This window comes from Saccostrea cucullata, unplaced genomic scaffold, assembly GCF_032062105.1.
Source record: "Saccostrea cucullata isolate Sc308-1 unplaced genomic scaffold, CSIRO_AGI_Scuc_v1 ctg1853, whole genome shotgun sequence".
NCBI lineage: Eukaryota > Metazoa > Mollusca > Bivalvia > Ostreida > Ostreidae > Saccostrea > Saccostrea cuccullata.
Genome location: NW_026918342.1, coordinates 1,070 through 20,000, shown reverse-complemented (window position 1 = coordinate 20,000; position 18,931 = coordinate 1,070). Strand labels below are relative to the sequence as shown.

General features: G+C 33.7%; 1 long non-coding RNA gene across 1 annotated transcript; it reads left to right on the top strand.

Moving 5' to 3' along the window:
- The first annotated feature begins 12,002 nt into the window (after nucleotides 1–12,002).
- On the top strand, nucleotides 12,003–18,723 carry LOC134263518 (uncharacterized). The gene is made up of 3 exons (XR_009991292.1): nucleotides 12,003–12,140; nucleotides 16,624–16,738; nucleotides 18,451–18,723. It is a non-coding gene; the product is annotated as an uncharacterized LOC134263518 (long non-coding RNA).
- Nucleotides 18,724–18,931: the final 208 nt, after the last annotated feature.

Genomic DNA, 18,931 nt, shown 5'->3' with positions numbered 1-18,931 from the left:
ATAAAGCTCAACAGTAAAACTGTTTATAAATGAGGACTTTGTACTACAGTCTCATCATAAAATTTATTCCTGTATAAACAGTTCAGTATGTTAAAGCCCGGTTCTGGGGTATAAATAGCAGCCAATCAGGAAAATGGTGGCAATTTCAATTTTCTTGCCACTCTTCACTTCAGGGGATATTTTTTTGAATTCATACTTATAGCACCAATTACCATTTTGAGATAGTTGTTGTGTAAATAAAGTTTACTATTCTGCATAAGAAAATGCATAGAATATATTTCAAATGTTTCTAAAAAGGGAGAATTTATCAATTGAAATTCTGAAGTGACAATGATTTTCAAAATCTGCCTGTTTTGATTGACAGCTAGCAAAGCTCTGTTTGTATTTACACCGGAAGCTCTAATCTCTATGGACGCATTCAAAATGGCTTCTTATTATATGATTATGCCTAATTCTCTTACCTCAGCAAAGAGAAAGAAAAGTCCATTAATTCCTTTTATTTGATGAAGAGATAAAACACACTTTATGTAAACAAGAACAGATAAAAGTGCATCCTGCTGTTTCAGGCTGTTATCAACTGACCGCTGTTCACAGCGCAGAGTAAAAGTAATTAGCACATAAGCACTCCAGTCAACAGATAAGACTTGTATAGTATATGAAGCTGCAAACAAATGTAATTCTCACAAAAACATAAATTTCATTAATTCGTGTATTTAAACTGTTAAACATGACATTCATTGCCATCGGTGTCCCATGTATGGAATATCCTTTGGGTTGGGATACCAAAATCTGACAAGATCAACAACACATTCTGGTAAAATGTCCCTACGATGGCTTGCAACATTTTTCAATCAAGGGTCTGACTGCAGCGCGATAAGTTTTCTTTCTTTGTATCGGGCATCAAGAAAAACACCTCTGTGAAAGAGCATTGTCCAAAAAAACTTATACTTTTGCTTCCGGAAGGAGCTGTTTATTCTGTCCGGTAACACTGCTTCAGAAGGCCACCACATCTGTGTGTTTTTCTCATCTGTTATGCAGGGTTTGCAAAAACACTGTTGACATTCATCACAGATTTGTATTCTGTGGGATACGGAATGTCCTCTCAAAGTCTTCATCACTGGTCTTTTGATTTTCAATAGTATCCCCTTCGCATAACATTTCATCTAATTCCCATTCATTAAAATTTATAAACCGAATAATTGTTTCCCTTTGTTCAGGATTCACTCTCAAAGAAATTACACTTGTGTCCTCATTTTCATCTATTTTGCTATAAGAACGATGACTGGAATTGGAGGGAAAGTTTAAGGGCACGGGGCACCAAAGGAGGTTTATAAACATGTTGTTGTCTATTTGGTCACTTTTGTAAAAATTTAAACTTTATTATTTTTTGGCATCAAAATTGTTATAAAATAGATACACTGACAATCTATAAAATATAATAATAATATCTGGGGGTTTTTGTGCATCATATTCTTTGACCCCTGAGGGCCCATCATGGGAGGTGTGCTGAATAATAGATTTATTGACATTTGGCGGGATGCAGGGAGTTCCTCCCCACTGTGAAAATATTTCAGCTTTACATGTTACATTGTAACTGGTCTATTCCATTTGATAATAGACAAAGGGTAAATTCAGATTATAAATATTTAATTGCATAAATACACATAATTTCAAACGCAAGAGGTGAGACTTGATTTTGCAATTCTAATATCAGTTTCATCATGAGGAGCAAACTTTGAACCATATTTGCCAGTCATCTATTAATTCTATTGAAAATGAGAAATATGACTGTATCCTGTTACATCACAAAAAATAGTGGCCTAGTCCGTAATAGGAAACACACAAAACTGCAAGTAACATTTAATACAGTATTACAAGAAGATAAGCAAGTAAACATTGAAAGAATATAGAAAGTCAAATAATAGTCATAAGAAGTGAAGAAAATGGCAGAAACCAAGCGAAAACGGCCTGCCAATTTCAAGTTTGAGATGCCAATTACTGAAGGAAAAACGCAAGAAATAATGCAAAGTCTTCAGAAAGTAAGGAAAGATTTGGTCAGTAGGTTAGGGAGACCTGTCAACAACACTGACATAATGGAATCATTGCTGGATGCCTCGAGAAAATCCCTAGAAATGAGTAAAAGTGATGATTTCAAATCACCGGGAACTTATACCAAAGTTAAGAAGAGTCAAGTGAAGCAGGACTTTTTTGTAACATCAATGCAATCTATCAAAAAACTGATGGATATTTCAGCAACCCATGGAAAGTACTGCAGAGGAATTCTAGAAATCAAAAAAGTCACTAAGAGAAGTCATGTGCATTCGTTAAAATTAAAATGTACCCGGGGCGACAGAGAAAAACATTCCTATATTTGGGCATCTTCGCCATACTTACCCAACGGGAAATACCTTGTTAACGAAAGAATCAACCATGCATTTCTATGCAGCGGAATGTTACCTTCTCATTATTCCCGATTCTGTAATGCTGCAGGTCTTGGAATTCTTTCCGTAGAGAGAAACGAGATACATTTTTCAAAATGTATAAACAATTTGTAAAAGAAGAATATGAGGATTCGTGCACTACTGCTATTTTAGAAGAAGTTGGATTATATGAAAACCTGCATGGAATCGACATAATAACTGATGCCCGCCATGGATGGAGAAAAAATTCACAAGATACCAGTGTTGTTGCTATTGGGGAAAGATCCCATAAAGTACTGAATTGTGCCCATGTCTCGAAAGCAGAAGAACCTGTTTCCCAAAGACATGGGATAGTCGGAACAAGGAAAATTGATGAAGATTTTGACAATAGAGACATTTCTGTGAATGTACATACCCACGACAGGAATATGGCCATCAACAAATTTGTAAGGGAAAGGGAACATGGATTTACATGCAATCAAAACGATCTTTGGCATGGCATCAAGAGTGTTAAAAAAGCCTTGACTGATATATCAAAAGGACCAAGATATAACCCAGATAGCAGGTTGTTATTGGTCCTTTGTTGTGCCAACGATGCTCCTTATATTGGGCCACCGTTTGCATTCAACATTGGGCCATCGGTAATTTGCTCATCGGCCCTTCATCAAACCAACTTGTTGGCTTATTGTTGGGCCAATGTAACAGTTAATATTGGGCCACTGTTGGGCCAATGTATTCTTTCAATATTGGGCAAACGTCATTTTTGTACAATTGGGCCATTCTAAGCAATTAATGTTTGGCCAACGGTAATTTGCTCATCGGCCCTTCATCAAACCAACTTGTTGGCTTATTGTTGGGCCAATGTTACTGTTAATATTGGGCCGCTATTGGGCCAATGTATTTTTTCAATGTTGGGCAAACGTCATTTTTGTACAGTTGGGCCATTGTAAGCAATGAATGTTGGGCCAACGGAAATTTGCTCATCGGCCCTCAATCAGACCAACTTGTTGGCTTATTGTTGGACCAACGAACGGATATTATTAAGCCATTGTTGGGCCACTTATTCTTTCAATATTAGGAAAACATCATTTTTGGGCCAACGTTAGTTTGAATCTTATTGGCTCTCCATCATGACAACTCATTTGCTCTTCACTGGTTGGCTATTTGTCCTCAAAATTCACAAACAAATATATTAATATACACAATAAGGTTATACATGTACTAGTTTTGTAGTACAGTTTAATGGTAAAAGCCCTTTAATACTATCTATATATGCTATATATTCTAGATTAATAGTTTAATACATATTCTCAATATCTCATAGAATTGCCATCAACAAGTATTGCATTGTCAGTAGCTCTACATTAATTAAAAAACTGAGGAAAAAGAAATCAAAATATAAAATTAAATTATAACATACTTTGATTTTATTGCTCAGTGCATGAAGAAAACATTAATAAGGAACTAACAGTTGATGCTCACTTCAAGCGATACATGTAGGATAACATGACTGTATACTCCCTCTCCGATGTAAATTTATGCACAAGTTCAGTATATTACAGGTATCAATAAGCATGTCTAACAAATAAACAAAGCCCTCCTGTTCTTAAAATAATACTAAAAATGTCCCGTCATTTTGTTTACTTATATAAAAAATGTTTCTGGCATCTGCATCGTGTTTGTAACCAACAAACAGACACAGAAGAGGGTAGAACTACAGGTATGTCACACTCTACATGCTATATTACAGAAAAAAAGTTAGGCACTGCCACTTCCTATCTGATTCCTCTCCTAAGTCTCCTCTTCTCTCTCCCAAGTCTCCTCCTCCTCCTTCTTTTCTTCTCTGCCCATTTCTTCCTCCCCATCCCTGTCCTTGGTATACCTTAGCCATTCTTTGATTGTGTTCTCAATGTCTTTTTAGAATCTCCTGTAGCACTAAAATTGTAGTATTTGGTACTTAGTACATTTGTTACTTTTCTCAGTAAAGGGTAAACATACGATTAAATTTACAAGCATATCACTATATGTTTAAGCTGTCAATTAAGGAATAACCGTGTTTTTTGTTTCATAGTGTGATTAAGTGATTAGCTTACATTTCTCCGCTAAGCCTTGATCATCATCATCACAACGATTTTGATTCAATGTTTCCCCATATAAAATACATGTATTGAAAATTTGTCGTTACACTGAACAAATTTGAAATGAAAGAACCCAATTTATGTTTAGTACTAAATAAATTTTGTTTTAACTTCAACAAGTTCAACATTTTCAAAATGTTTGATCATGTACTCGACGTTAAGTGTATATAAGTAAATTAAGTGGTAGACTTCGGAAATGTTTTCTACTAGACACAAATTTCAATCTAAATAAGAGGCAAATTATTTATTGTTTTAACTGTATCAAAACACATTTGTTATTCAATACTTTCATTTATTTTTCTTGTATAGAAACAAAAAATTTAATCACTGATAATTTATTTTGTTTTGATAAATTATAAGAATTTTAAATTTATTTTAGCTAGCTTGTATTTTCAAGTAGTATTTGTTGTAGATTTATTTCTGATTGTAAAGCCGATCAGATTTGTTAATATACAAATTTATTACAATTAAATATTTATACACATTGGGCCAATGTTGGTCCAATATATGGGGCCAACATTGGGCCAAGTAGCAAAATGACACTGGGCCAACGTCATTTGCCAATATCGGCCCAATATTCTTGTTGACGTTTCGACAACAATGTCGCATTCATTGGGCCAATGTTGATGCAACGTTGGGCCAATATCTGTAGAAATAACACTCTACATTGGGCCAACGTTGGCCCAACATATCGGGCCAACATTGGTCCGATGAGCATATTTCAACTGGGTCAATGTCATTTGCCAACATTGGCCCGATGTAACCGATTACATTGGCCCAACGTTGGCCCAATGTTAGCATGCTATCTGGGACATTGTGGACCCAACAGTTGATTCACACAGATTTGTACACGATATCGTTAAATCTATAAAGTTAATTAAGCTGTGTCGAGGCAAACATATAATAAATACTTACGAAGTGGATGTAGATATGCAAGGTATAAGTCTCATTACGCTCGAGTCAGATTAAAAATGGCGCGGATATTACAAGTAGCCCGGATGTTGTCTACCCATGATGCTCAGCAAGATTCATGGTATATTGGGCCAACGTAGGACCGATGCCTATCCCCAAATAAACATTTTCTCTCATGATAATAGTTTTATGATATAATGCCAACAGTTAGCCCAACATTAGCGCGCCATTATACATTAACAGCTATCAATATTCCATGTTAGGCCATCGTTGGCCCAATCAAGGTAACCAAACATAGATAATAGAACCATAATGTAAGATTGGGCCAACGATGTTCTGCTATCTGGTTTATTACAAATAAATAAGCATAAACACAATTCAAAAAATAGAATAAAACACTCTTTGGTGCTGTGATCACTTAAGTGCAAAGTTAATGACACCATCAATTAGTTGGCAGTATAATAATTGGGCCAACGTTGGCCCAATATAAATATCCCATCTTTAAAACACCTTAACAAAATAACACTTATGTGTGATTACAAACATGTGCCAACGTTGGGCCAACATACTACTACCATATTGATAGGACACATTCTTTAAGGGTGTATTACAAACAATGGACTAACGTTGGGCCAACATAATACTACCAACTTAATAAGACACATTCTTTAAGGGGGAATTAGAAACATCGGGCCAACGTTGGGGAAACGTTCTACATGTACTTCCAACTTGATCAGGCACTTTCTTTAAGGATGTATTACAAACATTGTGCCAACGTTGGGCCAACATACTACTACCAACTTGTAAATACACTTTCTTAAGGGTGTATTATAAACATTGGTCCAATGTTGGGCCAACACCAGGATCCTTCCTTCCTTGGAAAGTAAAGTGAATGGAAGTTGCTTACGTTGGACCAACTCTGGGCCAACATAGGAATTCCGTCATGGTCGAGAAGGTTGACTTGGTTACATTGGTCCAGCGTTGGCCCAAAGTTGTTCCCCCAACGCCAACCATACAACCTTTAACAAATGTTGGCCCAACATAGTCATGCTATCTGGGAAGGAAGGAAAAACATGGTCTGAAGAATTGATTGATAAGGTGGAGCCTGAAGCAACACATTTTTACTGGGCGACCAAGCATTGTGATGGTAATTCAGCTACATTGAGAATTCACTGTAAAAATTGTGTTTAGAGTTTAAACACTTCCATGACGTGTTTAGATCTAAACATGTATAGAAATATGTTTAACTACTAAACACATGTCTTAACATATTTTATATCTAAACGTGTTTAGAAATTAAACATGTTCAGCTGTAAAATGCAGAGTTATCTTCCCGGAAATGACACAAATACTCGAATATTTGAACGTTAATTTGAGCGGCCATCGAAACAAAGTGAATCATAAAAGGCTTAAGGGACGTATCAAGGAGAGATACTGACAACCCAACGGATAACAATGAAGAAATATTGAAAACCATTTGAAAGGCATCTCTTACTGCAATATATTAAAGGTATGTTTTCTTTTTTATTACGATTTGCATTATTAAACCACGATGAACAATGTAAACAGTGCCTTGAGGTCGTTTATAGACTTGTAGTCCTGAGAGGAGTTTATATTGAATTTCATTAAAAATAACTATTTTAATATAAATATAGTTTCAATGCACTTGAAAAATTGATGTCATCTTCAATGGGCAGCATACGATACTTTCACTTAAATCTGACTTTCTTTCCAACAGGTTATGTGAGTAGTCGGGATCGAACTCAAAGCATGCATACATGTATCAAAGTACCTGCATGGCGTCATCTTCAAGTGCTAATTTTTGTTCCATGATCAAAACTAACAAATGTATTTTTATGAAGTGCATTGGGTTACCCCTAATATGACAATGTTCGGCGGATTTGAATACATGTACCTAAAATTATCATTTTTGATTATCCTTGTGCATTTGAAATGGATTTATTACTTTTCGGCAGTTACTGACGGGATATTATATCATGTGGTGCTATGTAGTGCTTTAGGACTGCTGAAAGTGAATCAAGTTTGACATTTTGATGACTGACATATGGAACACTCTGCAACCGATTGAAACTGTATTTAATCATATACAAAATATTATGTAAAATAAATATTTTATAATTTGATTGAAATATCTTTGATAAAGCATTATTAAAAAGATTAAAGGAAGTTTTGATATAAAATTGCTAGCTTATTTTATTTTTGTTGCTCATCACTGCGTTATAAAATGTATGTCATGCTGATTGAATTTATAAAGACCAAAAAAATTAATTTGTGTGAAAAGAATATCCCACAATTAAAGTATCTACATATCTAAACAATCAGAGGCCTTATGATGAATAACTTATATCGGTTAATATTTTGAAAATTTTGACAATAATATTATGTATGTTAAATAATAGGCTCTTTGTGCTGAAATTTACAAGTGTTTATATTTTTTCTGTAGTTACACTTGTTTTAATATGTTAAATCTAGATATGTTTAATTTCTAAGCACATATTTAAGATATGTGTTTAAAATTCAAACACTTTTCTAAGCACTTTCTTGTCACCTTCTTTTTTATATGTTTAATTCCTAAACATGTAAAATTTCTAAACATGTTTAGAATCTAAACACTTATGTGCTTCCATTCTAAACACTTTCTCATACGTGTTTAGAAATTAAACATGTTTAGGAATTAAACATATAAAAAAAGAAGGTGACAAAAAAGTGTTTAGAAAAGTGTTTGAATTCTAAACACATTTCTTACAGTGAACTCTGTTGGACAATATTGTGGACCATTACCAGAACAGCCACAAACAATGTCACCCAGCTCTAGGTGTAAAGGAGATCCAAATTATGAACCTTCAAAGGTTGTAATTGAAAATCCAGTGGCAGTAAAATTACTCAGAAGTGTTATAATAAATTCAACTATTTATAAGAATCCAGACCATTTTAATTTAGGAAGAGATACGTACTTTGTGGAGAGTTTCAATAATACATTAAATATATATCAAGACAAACGAATAGCATTTGGAAGTGAACAATATAAAGTGCGTGCTTTCCTTGGGACTTTGCATTGGAATGAAAATGTAAACAGAGAACATACTTCTACTTCATTCAAGGCTGACCCAAAGGCCCCTAGAGGACTAAAGGGAAAAAAGAACTATAAAAAGAAAACATTTATTTTAGAAATAAAATATGGATGCGCTATATTAAACAAGTGTACTCAAAGCGGAGAAATAAATAGTGAAACCATGTGCAGAGTTTTATCTCTACTTTCTGTGTAACACGTGTATGTTCTATGCAGGTATCTATTTATAGCTTCACTCTGTAGTCTTATCAGTTGGAGGTGTGACCAGCTCCCTAATATGCTTAATTGCTGTCCGTGTGGATATTAAACTAGGTCAGATCCGGCCTTTAAGGGGAGACAGGACACATGTCACATGATTAAAAAGACATATCACGTCATAATCGGTGATGATATACATGTTCAAAATCAACAGTTCTTGTGTAATTTTATTCTAAATTCTAAAATTTTTTTTTAACATTTAATTTTAGAAATTATTATTGATAATTTTTTTAAGATCTTGCCATCATTTAGATATTGTGAAGTTGCCCAATCTACACATTTGTTTCTCTTAACCCTGCAGTCTGACGTCAGTGACGTCATAGACGTAGTGTTTGAATTCTCAGTGCAGCGAGATCAAGTACACACACCCGTCATACTCAGTTTTATTTAAGAAATAAATAACAACTTTATAAACTTCAATGGGAATTGAAGTGGGTCGGTCACGTGATCAAATCCTGTGAAGGCCGAAGGCCTTATATACATTTGAGACAGACGATTGAGTATTTTTGAATATAAATTATTGCACTAACCGTCCGTCGTAGATTTTAAAAAAAAAAATGACCCAAGGTGTAAATCGGCTTGAATGGCGGTTACGCTTCGAATTCATTAGGCTTAGGATTTTATTTCTAAGGGACTATTCTGTGAAAGGCTTCTTGTGATCAGTAATAGTGAACATATTGTTGTCTGGGAATATTTCTATTCGTGAAAATCGATAATCAATGCTCAAAAGACACAAGAAACACGGCCGAAGATCGATGATTAAATTTCGGTCGCCAGAAAGAGATGGATGATCCGATGGATGGAAACACTTGACGTGCCAGTTTATTTGCAATCAAGTATTTGATATCAAAAATTTTTAACCTACGATTTCATTAACTTAAGTATGGCATGTCAAACGTTGCTATATTCGATAATCTTGTGATGTATATTCAAAATCTTGTGATGTATGTTCGAAATCTTGTGATGTATGTTCGAAATCTTGTGATGTATATTCAAAATCTTGTGATGTATGTTCGAATATCTTGTGATGTATATTCAAAATCTTGTGATGTATATTCAAAATCTTGTGATGTATGTTCAGTATCTTGTGATGTATATTCAAAAACTTGTGATGTATATTCTATAATCTTGTGATGTATGTTCAAAATCCTGTGATGTATATTCTATAATCTTGTGATGTATGTTCGAAATCTTGTGATGTATATTCGAAATCTTGTGATGTATATTCTATAATCTTGTGATGTATGTTCGAAATCTTGTGATGTATATTCGAAATCTTGTGATGTATATTCTATAATCTTGTGATGTGTATTCGAAATCTTGTGATGTATATTCGAAATCTTGTGATGTGTGTTCGATAATCTTGTGATGTATATTCGAAATCTTGTGATGTGTGTTCTACAATTTAGTGATGCGTGCAATAATATTGCATGACGCAACGGAAAAGTAAGGACAATTTTCATTGGTTAGAAATAACGAAAGTAGCCGAAGCGGTGATCGACATCGTGATGAACACAGCTTTGCAAATATGAAATTGGCGAATTAAACCTAAAGTCAAAATTATAGGTAATACTATAGTAAAACAGTATTGTGAAAATGTATTGTTTTGGTATCACGAAGCACTAAGTCAATCATAACGTGAAAAGTGGGAATCAAGAACATTAATTTGATTTGTTTGAAGGTATTTTAACACACGACATCAAAAGCAATTTAATGGCTAATTGCTAGACTGGAGAATGTTTTATCCTATTTTTAGGTCCTCATATTGTACATTTGTAGTGATGTTGATTAATCGGTATGATTTATTTTATATAGGCGCTAGTTAAAATAATCTAACAGTGTCTCGGGACAAACTCTCACCACGCAGGGTTCGAAATTGGCACAATGACCGTAGCACTAGTCCAGGGACGACTTTGCAATAAATAAATAAATAAATAAATAAATAAATAACACGACAAATTTTTAGGAGAAGGTGGCTTTCAGGAAAAGATTAATTGCCATGCATCATTGATTATTGTCATTCACAAATTTGTCCAATTGTTTTTATAGTAAATGTATTGCAGGGGCGTAGCAACCTTACTTATACTATAGGAAATGTTAATTGAAACCCTGGTTGCCAATGTTAATTGAAACCCTGGTTGCCCCCCCCCCCCCACCCACACACACACACACACACCACTTTTAGACTTTTAGTCATGTACCGAAAATGTAGTATTAGAATTGGTACTGAAAGTAGTTGACACTGAGAAAAATTTTACCTACCTAACTCCAAATCCTGGATCCGCGCCTGTATCATATTCTTGACAAGCAATAAACAATTATAAAAATTATTGTCGCATATCTGCGGTGATTTTCTTTGATCTTTCTGTGGTGATATTATCCCATATCACATGTGCGAAAATACAAATGTACTTTCCAAACATGTTTCAAAGTTTTTACACTCTATATCATACAGTTTTAAAGAACAGTTTTATGAGCTCATAAGTATATTAAATGGTTAATTTATCAAAACCTGCCACTAAAAATTCAAAAGTCTTAAGTTAAACCAAATTGTCCAGGGTATTCTTAGTAAAGTATGTCAAAGGTCAAGGTCAAGTGAATTGTAAGGCTGGTATTTTTCCTTATGTTTTATGGCAATCAGTGCACATGGTAAATAGCATAAAATTACCCCTTAAAGGTCTTATGCAAGGAGATAGCCAATCAAAATGAACTCAGTCAAATGTAGTTCTATATATATAGAGACAATAATATTTCTTTTCTTTTTTCATTTTCAGCAACTTTATGTATAGGTCTACAGTTTTAATTTTGGACTCATGCACTAGGAATATCATATCGTAGAATTGTGTCACTGAATCAAAGGGAACTCTTTTTAGGTACGCATGATCGATGTAACTTCCTCGATGGTGTGTTGGCTGTTTGCCCATGTGTATTTCGCGGTAGGTATGTTTACTCTCAATTTTCTTTCTTAAAAGCCGCATAAGGGGTATATTTTTTCTGATCTCAAATTTTTGTTTAAGCATTAACAGTTATTTTCTATTTCATGAATTATCCGCTGAGAGTCTAGTTAATTAATTTATTTAATTAAAGCTATATAGTAACATATAATGAAATTATTTCCTTGTGTGAGACCTAAAGAAAAACCAGGTTACTCATTTTTACGACAATTTCTTTGATTTCAGGAGTAGCCTCCCCTTTTAAAGATCCAAAATGGTGATTTTACAGTGCAGCATGCAGTGTGGTCAACAACGGAGAGTTTTGACACCCGTGATACCCATATTTCCACCATTCACCTCTGTAACCTTTGTTGAGTTCATCAGACAGGTAAGAAAAACAACCCGTACGAAATTTAAGTCACGTATTTTTTAAAAAATCCAGGCGTATTTTAATCTAAAAATCCTTGTGGAAATCTCTATTGAAATGAATATATAAAACCAGGCGTATAATGTAAAATACAGGCGTACACGAGGCGTAATCCTCCCGTATTTTTGGCCGAAATATGCAAATGAGTACGCCTGGAAATTCAAAATACGTCTGGAAATTTTAAAAATAGAATTACGCCTAGATTTTAAGCATACCCTTAAAAATACGCCTGCAAAATAAATACACCCGTATAAAAGAATACGCCTGTACAAAAAAATACGCCTGTACAAAAAATACGCCTGCTTTAAATAGATTTGAATTAAATATTAATTATATTACAGCAATGGGAGCTACAACTATAGCATGAATATAAATGTACAATCAACTTTAGTACAAAGATTTTTGACTACATATGCTAAAAAAGATTAGACAAATTAAGCTAAGCATACATCACTTTTATTTTCTTAATATTTTTCAGTGTGATAAAATGTGAATGAGATTCATTAGTAAAGGATTGTCATTAAAATTTAAAAAATCATAATCTTACATTTACTTTTTCAAAGCACAGTTACATGTTAGAATATATTAACCGTTTCACAGCATTTAAACATCCAAGGCTGAGTTTTATAGTAAACAGTTGAAACATTCCAATAATCACAGTGAATCACAGTTTTGAGAATCATGCCGAGTACTCCTGCCATTCTTTTTACTCCTAAATTGGCATAAAAGATGCAAATCATGAGCAATTCTGTCATTCACGTTTCACATCACATTTCCCAATCACATTTTCATAGATTGAACTATTCACAAAAAGAAGTTTGAATGCTTTATAACTGGCATTGCAAACGGTCATCTTCTTCCTGATGCAATCTTCCAATGGCTACAGTTCACTGGCATTATTGCATTTATGGAAAGCTATGCTGCTGGTCAACTCTTAATATTTTATTTTAATATTTTAATATTTTAATATATTTTAAGATCTTTTCTCCTCCTCTTATGACCATTCATCATTCAATCAATTTTCCAACTGTGATAAGGATTTAGATGTAAATCATTTTCTGGAAAAAGAATAATTTATGTAATTCAAAATACTACTGACCCAATTTTCAATCATTAACATCTGGCTCTGCAAATCAAAAGCAAATGCAGCTGTCTTTTATTTTCATAGATAAAAAGTTTCAATGTTAAGCTATGTTTTCAAAATATTTACCTCTTCTACACCATCTGTGCTTTGTTGTGGCTTTCTCTAATCTCATTGTTCTTGGCATGACCTGCCTGGTGGTTTAAAATTGGCGCAAATACTTGGATGCAGATGCTGTTATTTACAACCCCCTAGTTAGCTAAACTCTTTTATGATTTCTGGAAGTTCTACTCAGTACAATTTGTAATTTTGAAGAAAAATGCTGTTTTGTTTACAGCTAGAACATAAAAATAAAATTCCATCAATGTATAAACAAGGTGTATTCATTATATGAATTAAAAAGATACTAGGGTGGGAAATAGAACTGCTGTACACAAACCGGATATAAATTGATAAGCCGTTCTTAAGTTTACAACATCACAGATAAGCCGTTCCTAAACATGCTCAACACATCTGTAAGTAATTAGCACAATCCCTCCAGGTTAGGCTAGGGAAGTGAAAGTTGATGGTAATGTAACAGAGTATCTAAATATACCAAATATAAATCATTTTATAAGAAAAACATTTAATTGTAATAACATGTACTATCTACTTTACAGTTATAGAAATCATTTGTGTTAAGAAAAATAATATCAATTTTTAAAAAAAAAAATGGGAATGACAAAATTTTAGGTCCATGGGATAATGTTCTAAAAAAAGAAGTTCTAAAAGAAAAAATCAGTTTAATTTATGAAAAATAATTGCTTTGATATTTAATACAACAAACTAAATGCAATATTGTAATGTATACAATCATGCAATACTTTCTTTTTTTTTGTTTAAGTTATATAATATAATAAAAATGTTTCTTATGCAACTCAATACTTTAAAAAAAAGAGAATGAGTTGACTAAGTTTTTTTGGCTTAGTTGAAAAATCCACCCGAATTTTAAAAAATACGCCTTTTGAAATTTTCTAAGTTTTAATTTCCTTGTGCCAAAGAGACTAAGTAGAAAATACGCCCGGATTTAGAATTTACGCCTGGAAAAAAGGAGACGTATTTCTGGCAAAAATACGTGTACGCCTGAAAATGAACCGTATTTTTAAGAATACGTCTCTTGTACGCCAGGATTTGCAAAAAATCCAGGCGTAATACGTCTCTGAATTTCGTACGGGAATATTATTACTATCGTTTTACTAACAGCGTGACAGTTTGCTTGATGGGGCGTGCTAAAATTTCAAATGCTGATTATCATTTTACTCCTCGATTGGATGTTTGATTTCAATGGAATCAATAATACTTTGCATATGAAACACAGAACCCAGCAATACCACTGACAAAACTGACCAATCGCATGGAATAAACAACGATTACATGTGAACGGACAAAGCAAGTTTTACTTCCTATAATGATGATATTGATAGCTACATAGTACCGGGTACAACAGTAGCAGAGTAGCCTTACTAATTCCATTCTTTGAATTTAATTCTTATACGTATATAAAACCCTGTCCGGTCAAATCACAACAAATATAATATATGTTTTTTGGGACAGATAACGGGCTTTGACTGACCACGTGTTGCTCCTTACTACAAATACTGTACTGGAAAAGAACCATTCAATTTGATTGGCCAGTATTATCGGGGTATTGTTGTATTCCTAGTTTCGTATGCAAATTAGTATTGATTTCATTGATCCAATCGATGAGTAAAATGATAACCAGCACACAACATTTTAGCACGCCCCATCAAGCAAACTGTCACACTGTTTGTAAAATGATAATAATTGAAATAATTTTATCAAGATAAATTTTACACATTGCAATTATACATCATTTACAAATCCACATTTTCCCCATTTACACATGCAGTTGAATAGATTTAGTGCTTCTTAAAAAACTTCTATGACGTCACCCATTGTTATTAGTCTACATATATTTTACCGATTCAACCAGCACCAGTTGGATATTTGAAGATCCAACTGGCCATTAGTTGGATATTCAAAATATCCAAGTGCCTAACGGTTGGATATATATTAAAATACCCAACTGAGGTGCAGAAAACATAAAACAATGAACAAAAGAGATAAAACAATCTTAAAATATATTTCCAATGCATATGAAAAATAAAACAATTACTCCAAATTTGCCACACTATTATAAGTAATTTCCAGTGCACACGGAATTACCGTAATAACTTCACATTTATTACATTTATTGTGTTTCAAATGCACTTCCAATGCTCACAGAAATAACAATTCCTCCGAATTTTGCACACTTTTAGGAATGTTTTCGGTCTTAAATCTTGAAAGCATCACTTTTTAACACATAAATACATTTTCACCTTGAATCTTTAACTGCATCACTTCTTATTGCTAAATATTATTTCAGGGTCCATTATCAGTAAATCCCTTCAGATTATCCGATATTCATCTCTGTTTCATTCTTTTCCGGCATATTTCCCAAAAGAACTTAAATAATTGACAGCCCATCTATTTTTTGACACCATTTTGATTGCAGATCTTGATATGGAATTTTTTATAGCAGGTTCAGCATAACACCGCCAATCTTTTTATCTGTTTAAGCACTATTACAAGTATTGTTCGAATGGAACTCCATCAGAATTCAACGCTTTTCCTCAACAAACCATCATCTTGTGATATGTAATGACAAATTCCCAACCTTTTATAAAATGTCTGTAGTTTTCTTCAGCTTTCAGGTCAAAAGTATTCAAAACACTATCTGAACCTCTCTAATTTACATTGGATTTAAAAATATTCTTTTGTCTGATCTAATGACTGTTCAGTACAATGAAAAGGGTTAAAATGAAATCAGCACCATGTAGTTTCATGCTCACTAGTCCATGAATAAAAGGGGTGTTCGATTAGGCTATTGTTTTGTGTCACGGTTGGATATTTGAATGGGCTACATCCTATTGTATTACAGCAAGTTGGATATTTGAAAGGGGAAATGTTTCTTTGGGGCCAAAGGTAGGGAATTTTTTTAAGTAAGATAAATAACTCGATAGTGTTGAATAGTTTAGAGAAAACATCCCCTCCTCGGGCCTTCGGCCCTCGGAGAGAATGTTTTCTCTAAACTGTTCAACACCATCTCGTTATTCATCCCTTACATAATACATAGCAACAATTATTACATGTAAGACAATTCACAAAATACATGAATGCATTAAACTGTGAAATACAGATTTCGTACATTTAATTAAAATGCACAGCATCAATACCCCCCCCCCCTTCACAATCTTGCAACTTTCTTTTTAATGCAAATTCACTAGGCAACACTAAAGATTTCCACTTATTGCTTTTCAGTCCAAGACAGGAAGTTGAGGAATAAAGTTGACAGGACATCCTGAACTGTCCTCGGTACTAGCTTATGAGGGAACCAGCCGCAGTGGACAAAGCACGTTACATCATAGGATAATAGGTAAGTCTCCGGAGTATTGTTTGTAGCAATTCTCGTACTTGGTCCTGCATCGAAGCTTCAGGACTATTGATATTTATCTCTGCATGGATTCTCTTATGGCTTTGGTTCTTCCCAGAAACATGTTACTGGTGGTGGTCCCTATATTCTTCTGGCTTTTGTGGTGAGGAATGTTTCATTTTTAGCTCTTTTCTGATCACATTTTGTCCGGCGTCCGTCTATCTAGCTGTCTGTCCGTCTGTCTGTCCATCTGTCTGTCTGTAAACTTTTCATATTTTCGACTTCTTCTCAAGAACCCATGGACCAATTTCAACAAAACTTGCCACAAAGCATCCTTGGGTAAAGGGGATTCAAGTTTGTTCAAATGAAGGGCCATGCCCTCATTCAAGGGGAGATAATTGGGAATTAATGAAAATTTGATGGTATGTTTTAAAAATCTTGTTCTCAAGAACCACTGTGCCAGGAAAGATGAAAGTTATAAGGAAACATTGTCAGGTAGTGTAGATTGAAGTTTGTTCATTAAATAATGACCCCGGGGGTAGGGTGGGGCCACAATGTCTGACCAAAGTTTAACATAGAATAATATATAGGAAAATTCTTTAAAAATCTTCTTCTCAAGAATGACAATGCCATAATTGATCCTATTTATATGGAAGCATCCTCAGGTAGTGTAGATTCAAGTTTGTTCAAATCATGATCCCCGGGGTAGGGCCCCCACAATGGAAGATCAAAGTTTTACATAGAAATATATAGGAAAATTCTTTAAAAATCTTCTCAAGAATAACAAAGCCATGATTGGTCATTGGATTCCTTTTGGATTTAAACTTTTCAATAATAAACCATTTTTACTTTTTCCTAGCCACAGTGCTCAGGTGAGCGATGTGGCCCATGGGCATCTTTTTTTTTTTTAAATTATCAATCATTAAAAATAGATAAATCAGTCGTAAAAAAAAATTGCTTCATATTTGAAGTGCTTTAAACCGACCCTTTGTTGAAAGTGATCGGAGTTTTTTGCACCAAGAGTTAGCAAAGCTTGGAAGGTTTATTGGTAAAATTAAGAAGGAAGTTATGATTTTGGTGTTACTATTGTTGTTATTTAAGTTTGGTTTGATTTTTACATTTAAAGTATTATGAAACTGTTATTTTGTTACTGACCGATGGTTAATTTTCATTGTGAACAAATGTACAAAGATGAGGAGCATAATATAGTTGGCTATGTATATTGCCCAATTTTTGAACATACTATGTAATAAATATTAATAATAATCTTTGAATAATTAAAAAGACAATATTATAAATATGATAGCGTATTTGTACATCAGCATACATTATTGAAAGGAAAAAAAAATCATTCAGTTGCATTTAAAAAAATAAATTGTTTCATATTCTTGCGAATTATCAGATCATTCTTCTATTATTCTAATACTCTGTCATTATGAAACCTTTTTAATAATTTAGTAAATATTAATTGTACATTTGCACCAATTTTTCCATGGCACTTTTACACTAAGAATGCCATGTGCAAAATTATGTACAAGAACAATTCTGAATATATGCAAGTGAGTTGTAAATTTGATATGTAATGCATACATTACAAAAACACATTACAGTGTTCACTAAAATGAAATATATGGACTCTTATATTAATTGCTTGGTATATGTGATATGGATATTATGGATATTATTTTTGAGAATGACGTAATGAAATTTTTCAGCATTGAAATGCATTCTTGAACCAGAGCCATGTGAACCTGGTCCACCTGTACCTCTCATTGAAGACCTGTTAACATCACCAGAGTATGTTCATTCTGATACCCCTATGGTATGGTTACGACATGCATTATCCCTGTCAGATGAAGCCATTAAAAGAGCTGCATTGGCAACAATTGGGCAACGAAACAACCCAATGTGGTCGATTGTAAGGAAATACAGAATAACAGCTTCCAACTTTGGTGCAGTTCTCAGTTCTAAGCAAAGGCGGTGATTAAATTTTTGCGAAATAGACTTTTTGAATTACAGTCAAACTTTGTTATCTCAAACCCATTATCTCAAATTCCATGGATATGTCAAAGTAATTTTGAAGTCCAAACTATTTATAAAAGACTGGGACATTTTATTCTCAATAACTCTTTATGTATTATTCTTGAATCCACGGATATTTCCAACATTTTTCTTGGTCTCATTGAGTTTGAGATA